Source organism: Octopus bimaculoides, chromosome 20 (assembly GCF_046866305.1).
Source record: "Octopus bimaculoides isolate indiv1 chromosome 20, ASM4686630v1, whole genome shotgun sequence".
NCBI classification, from domain to species: Eukaryota; Metazoa; Mollusca; class Cephalopoda; order Octopoda; family Octopodidae; genus Octopus; species Octopus bimaculoides.
Genome location: NC_142947.1, coordinates 11634311 through 11641810, shown reverse-complemented (window position 1 = coordinate 11641810; position 7500 = coordinate 11634311). Strand labels below are relative to the sequence as shown.

At 31.9% G+C, this 7500-nt stretch overlaps 1 protein-coding gene across 1 annotated transcript in view; it reads right to left on the bottom strand.

Moving 5' to 3' along the window:
- Nucleotides 1-7500, bottom strand: part of LOC106880562 (uncharacterized) — a 55888-nt gene that overhangs the window by 21153 nt on the left and 27235 nt on the right. Inside the window, exon 2 of the mRNA XM_089338022.1 lies at nucleotides 1873-1954. The gene's annotated coding sequence lies outside the window, so the exon portion shown is untranslated. The remainder of the gene's footprint in view (nucleotides 1-1872; nucleotides 1955-7500) is intronic.

Here is a 7500-nt window from a genome sequence, read left to right as displayed (position 1 = left end):
CGTGTGTATGTGTGCTTGTGTCTGTGTCCCCATCACTATTTGACAGCCGGTATTGGCTTTTTTGCATCCTCGTAACTTAGCGGTTCGGCAAATGAGACCGGTAGCATAAGTACAAGGCTTTAAAAAATAATAATAAAATAGAAATAAATCCTGGGATCGATTTGTTTGACTAAAACCCTACAAAGCAGTGTTCCGGCAAGGCCGGAGTCAAATGACTGAAAGAAGCGATGGAATTAGAGTCTAAAAGAATAAAATATCACAAGATTATATGCTTGTCTGTGTGTGTGAAATAAATATTTTCTCGACGACTGGTAGTAATAATGAAGATTATAGAACAGTTAACATGCAGCATATACACATTGCATTACTGGTGTTCCTTCTATCAAGACTGCCTAAACGAAAATATAACTTGAAACCAGCTTAACGCAACTCAGAAACGAAATGGATTAAACAGAGCACGGCACTATATTTAGCCCGGGTTTAACAGTTTGTGGTAACTTAGTAAAGTGTATTTTTTCACATATAGGCATCAATATTGCCATTAGCATAAAAAGTCGTTCGGGATAACCTATTATAATATATTCGCATATTTTTGGAGGAATATATTGTACAAAGAACCAGATTATGCTGAAAGGTGTAATTTTTACGAAGTTGTAAGAGGTTCACGTTTTCGATCCTTGTCCAAAGATATATATACACAGGGTAACAAACAGATGTATATATATATATATATATATATATATATATATATATATATATATATATATATATATATAAACAGGTGTGTTATGAGCATTTATAGAACACGTATCCCATATAAACTCAACAGACAATTAAAGATGAAGAAGAGATGTTTATCCTTATATACAGAGAATGTTTCTTATACTTCTTTCACTTGTATTTCAAATATCTGTTAGCCACATCAGTTTTAGTTCTTACACAACTAGATTCAACACTACCTAAGCATGTTATTATAGTTCATCATTCATAATCATTTCATGAATATCCGAATGAATTATGAATATCCGAATGAGCCTCCATATAGTCTTCTGTAACAACATAATATTCTTCTGATACTATCTTTCTGTGTGTGTGTGTGTGTGTGTGTGTGTGTGTGTGTGTGTGTGTGTAGTTCAAATTTATCGAAAACAAAAGACGAAGAAAGATGGAGGAACAATAAGGAAGTGTATTAGTTTGACGCTCGGGGAAAAATGGGAAAGTCTTTTACGTTTCGAGCCTACGCTCTTCGGCAGAAAGGGTTGAGAGGAAATAGAGAAGGAATGGAAAAAGACTTGAACAATTCATATGTGTGTATGTGCGTGTGTATGTGTATGAATGTGTGTAGAGTTCATATATATATGTGTATATCTATATCTATCTATCTATCTATCTATCTATCTATCTATCTATCTATCTACACATATGCTATATGAGTGTACAGTTATGTGTACATATTTGTGTGTATATATATATTCAATGATATACATATAAACACACAAACGTTTGTGTGTGTGTGTGTGTGTGTGTGTGTGTGTGTGATTATCTACGCACATACGTACGTACATGCATGCATCCATACTTCCATACATACACACATACATATATACATATATACATAAATACATACATACATACATACATGCATACATACATATATGCACAAAGTAATTAATCTCAGCGATTGTTGATATATTTTAAACAGTTTTTGTACTGGAAACCAAAACAAGGACATATTTTTCTCCCCACTTTTTGGGAGGAAGAAAATGCATTAATTAAAAGAAAGGAAACGGGTTAATTTTTTTTACACTAGAAGCTAAAAAAATAGCTTTTAAATTTCAGTGACGTACATTATTAAATATAAGACATACTTACATGTATTGCAACTCTGATGTGGCGATAAAGTGTTTGTAGTTGTAAAATGTATTAAATCCAAACCAGTTGGTAGAGTAAGCACCTGAAAATATAATAAATTAAAATAAGTTTCAGACATACTGGAAATGAATATTGTTAGAAACGTATATATATATATATATATATATATATATATATATATATATATATATATATTTCAACTTGTTTCAGTCATTAGACTGCGGCCATGCTAGCCACGCCACATGAAGAAGATCTTTAGTCGAATGAATCGACCCGGCTATTTTTCTTTTCCAAAACCTTGTAATTATTCTACCGATCTTGAGGGATCTAGTTGCTTGATTTTCGTGAACATAAGGAAGAAAATATTATCAGTCATTCACTTAGATGTCCCCAATTTGATATAGGTGGAATGTATTAGCTAGCAGGAATAACCAATGCAGAAACAGGGGAGTTAGCAGACCTGAAGTACCATACTGCTCTGAGAGTAAATATTGAGAAATAGTATGACGAGTGTGTCGCCTTGATAAGGGAGAAATTTGAACAGCCATATATAAGCAGAGACAGGGATGAATGAGTAAATGTTAGATTTACAAAACAATGTATCGGTCAGTGATCGGACAACTGGGAAAAAGATGCTTTCTAGCAAGAGTAACTAGCTTAGGAATAAGGGAGTTAGTTGATGTGAAGCAACATAGGATTCAGGAAGAAGATACTGAGAAGTGAGTTGACTTAATTAGGGAGAAGTTAAACAACCGTATATGGGCAGAGACAGTAATTCATGTGTAAAAGAAAGATTTAGAAGGAAAAAAAACTCATAAGTCAATGGTACAGGTAGGTTCAGAAATGGCCTCTGCATCAGCAGCGTAGGTGTGTAAGATTACGAGAGCATGTACCTCAAAGACGATGAGTACAAATACATGTGAGTTGAGATGGACGAGAATTCGTGAAACAATAATTTGTGGTTGGAAGAGTTTGGCGGTAGCAGAGACAACATATGGAGTTAGAGAAATATGAAGAATGACGTTTTAAGTCAGAATAGCGAGACGTCAACATAAGAAACGATAATAATATTGAAAACCCGCGTGTAAATAGTGGGAGAAGCATTATAAAGCTAAACCATATTGGATTCAACCGTGATGATCTTGTCTTTTTTATTCTGAAACATCCACCATAAAGTTATTGATATGTTCAACCATATGTAAGAAGACAAAGTGAAATTTCACAGAAATTTCATTGTTATTTATTACATATTGCACCTTAACAAAGTCTCTCATCTTGGCCCTGAGTAGTATGTTGTTGTTGCTGCTACTGCTGTAACGTCGGCCGAGGGGGGGGGGGCAGATTTATGACCAACAATGTTAATACGTTAATTCCATCTCGTCAGACAGGGTTTATTTAGAGGAATTTAATATATTTCTTTAAAAAATAAAAATTAAAAATTAAAATGGCAGTTGAATGTAATGTAGCTGTTTTGTCGAGAGACCATGTGGAAGTTCATTGAGTGTTATTCGCTTATTCTAGGCTACGGCTATCTTGTAATGATATATATATATATATATATATATATATATATATACAAACATACATACATACGGGGCTTGAATCAAAAAATAATTTGTACTAAGTTGAAATAACACCATACTGAGAATTGAAAATAATTAATATTCTAGAAAATTCTTATCAAGAGAGACAAGGAGAAAAAGTAGGAAATATAAATTGATTTAAACTTGAGAGACACCACAGCAGAGGAGTTTTAACTTAGGCAGGCTCGGTGACATGGCCGGAGATGTTTCGGCCTTACTTGACAGCGTCAGAGAAGTACAGACTCAAATACAGCTATTACAATTTTGAACAGTATGGTTTTAAAGATTATTTTATAATTAGGCAATTAAAATTATAACATAATACAGTGGGCCATAAAATTATTAATTGATATCACAGTCATCGAAAAGTGAAAGAAAATCTTTAGAATCAATTAGAAAATATGAATTCTAAATGAATAATTTTCACAAAAAAAAACACGCACACTTTTATACACATATAACAAATATAATTATATGCATAAAAACTATATATACATAAGCATGCACATAACAACACATGATGTTATATATATATATATATATATATATATATATATATATATATATACACAAGCATTTATAAAACATTTTATGAGTATATATACAATGTTATACATGTAAACACACACAATATATACACAAATATACTTATAATATATATATATATGTATATATATATATATATATATATATATATATATATATATATATATATACACATAGGTACATGTATATATATTCGTAGATGCATACATATACACACACACACATATATATATATAATACATATACATATGAATATAGATACGTAGATACATAAATGTATACGTAAATATATATACATATATACATAGATATATATATATACTCATAGACACATTGGTACATACATATATATATATACACACACACATCTATGTATATATACATACATATAGAAATATTTATATGTATATTTATATGTATATGTACCTATCCATGAATGTATCTATATTTATGTGTGTGTGTGTATGTGTGTGTGTGTGTGTGTGTGTGTGTGTGTGTGTGTGTGTGTGTGTGTGTGAACTCATAAAATCGTTCGAAGACCAGGTATTAATGTTTTAAACTAAGATACCTTGAAGAGTTTTAGTTGAAAAAATCGTCACTACTGCTTAGATTTTTTTTAAAGTTTGGTACTTATTACGTGGGCCTCCAATGACGAACCGCTAGATTGAGGGTACATAAAGATACCAATACCGCTTGTGAATTGGTAGTGAGGCACACATACACACACACGTGCACACACATTCTGACTTACTTATTATGAAAGGCTTGAAACATACAAACGTGATGTTATTTCAACTTGTTAACTTGAAATTATAAAATATATTAATCGAATAAATTAATTTACATTAGTAAGGATTTTGAGCACACACACATATATATGTATATATATATATATATATATATATATATATATATATATATATATATATATATACATATACATATATATATATGTGTGTGTGTGTGTGTGTGTGTGTGTGTGTGTGTGTGTACGTATGTGTGTACATATGTATATATATATATATATATGTATGTTGCCCAATTTGTATAAAGTACATGTAAAATATATGCATATACATACACACATATATATACATAAATATGTATGTATGCATGTATGTACGTACATACGTATGTATGCATGTATGCATGTATTATGTATGCATGTGTACAATCAGTTCCTGTATACCAAGCTCTAATCTTGAACAGCATTAAGCGCATATCTTCTCGTTGGAAGCGTTATGTGAATTTGAGAGATACCGTACCACAGTACTAAACCTCTTCTCAGCAAGATATGAAGCGGGGAAGGAGATCATAATCCTCTTTGCCGCTTTCAAATGATTAGGGCTTCTATAATTTGTTTTTTTATCTCTGATCCAGAACTGGGCGTGGCAAAGTGAACTGAATATTGCACGATTTCGAAATTTGATTATAAATCAATCATTTATTTCGTCCTATGAACAAAACATACATTTTAAAAGAGATCGATTGAAAATGGCTTAATAATCCTATTGGGATTGATCTTGCCAAGCAGGTAATAATGTCAAGTAAACTGTCCAGGCATGGAAAGTGGTAGAAAGTGATAGAGGTCACTTCTAGTAATATTGCAGTAATTTATATATCGCCCTCAACTACCGATGTTCATATACCAATAAATAAATAAAATAATAAATAAAAGGTTCTGTGGTTGAGTCGATGACTTGCAACCATATGCTTTGGGGGAAAGTTTACCGTTATAACCCGGGGCCTGCCAGTGGGTTCTGAGAGAATTGGAAGTGTGAGAACTGTGCGGAAGCTCATTTTGTTTGGTTGGCTATAAAGTTTACCACACACACACACACACACACACACACACACACACACATACACATACACACACACACACACACATACACACACACACGCACACACACAAACACACACATGTATATACTATGTATATGTTATAATATATCATATCTATATATATTACATATATACATACATATATTTATATATGTGTGTGTGTGTGTGCGTGTGCGTGTGTGTGTGTGTTTGTGTGTGAGTGTTTGTGTGTGTGTGTGTGTGTGTGTGTGTGAGTATATATATATATATATATATATATATATATATATATATATATACACACACACACTCACACGCACGCACGCACACACACATACGTACACATATATACAATTACGAGGCTTTAGTTGTAGAAACGATAGTTTATTGAAATATGGTATTTGGTGACCACGTAACAGGATTTAGTGTTCGAATCTGCTGCAAAGTGGCATTACTTTTTTTTATCCGATATCCTGAAGCTCAACCCGATGAATAAAATCTAAGATCAAAATCATCTTCACTATCACCATCCATGGGACTACATAATCTAACGTGTCCTTCTATTCCTTTTAATAGAACTATATGGCGTGAGGTGGGGTAATTCTGGCTGCTGTTTTCAGCAGATCTGTTTGTGTTGAAATACAATTACCTCTATGTAACTCAGTACATTTAGCTTATCGCGAAAATGAAGTAGGTTAGCAGGGAATGTTTCCTATGATAAATCTGGTCTTAGAAAGAATATTACGTTTATCTGACATCTATATCAAGCAGAAGCACCATGAAAGGGGGTACTTGTACCCCCCAACCCACAACAGAGCTTCGGGGATTTTAGGTAAACCTTTTAACGGGGTAATTTACATTGTATTGCACTTTACATGTTGCCATTGAATGCTGCATTACATTTCAGTAATAGACTTAGAGACACGTACATGTACAAATATATAGCCCCGAAGCTGCTCGTTGGCAATTTATACACATGCTCACGCACGTACACACACACACACACAAGCACATACATACACACACTATCTATCTATCTATCTATCTATCTATCTATCTATCTATCTATCTGTCTGTCTGTCAGACTATTTCGGTATCTATGTGGGCAGGTTGATAGATAGATAGATAGATAGATAGATAGATAGATAGATAGATACAAAATCAGGTAAGTAGATAAATAAATAGGTAGTTAATAGTAGATTAATAGATACAGATATATTGTATAATATACATACAACAGATACATATTCTACATATGTATGTGTATATAATATATATGTGTGTGTATTTGTGTGAGAGTGTATAACATACAAGTTTGGCCAAAAGTCACCTGACAGTAAATAAAATCATTCAATTCCAAGATTTATTAATGTTTAACAACTAAATGAAACTTCGCTAATAAATAAACAAATCTTGAAAAAAAAAAAAAAAAAAAAAAAAACGAAACGGTAGTTTCTAACTCACAACATGCAGGTATTAAACATTCATAATTGGAATAAATAAATGAAATTGAATATTAAGTATCTATGGAATTTTGATTTACTGTCGGGTGACTTTTAGCCAAACCTGTATATATATATGTAAATATACATAAATATATAAAAATAGGTAAATATATATTTATATATATATATATATATATAGATAATTATATATATTTAATATAGATAGATAT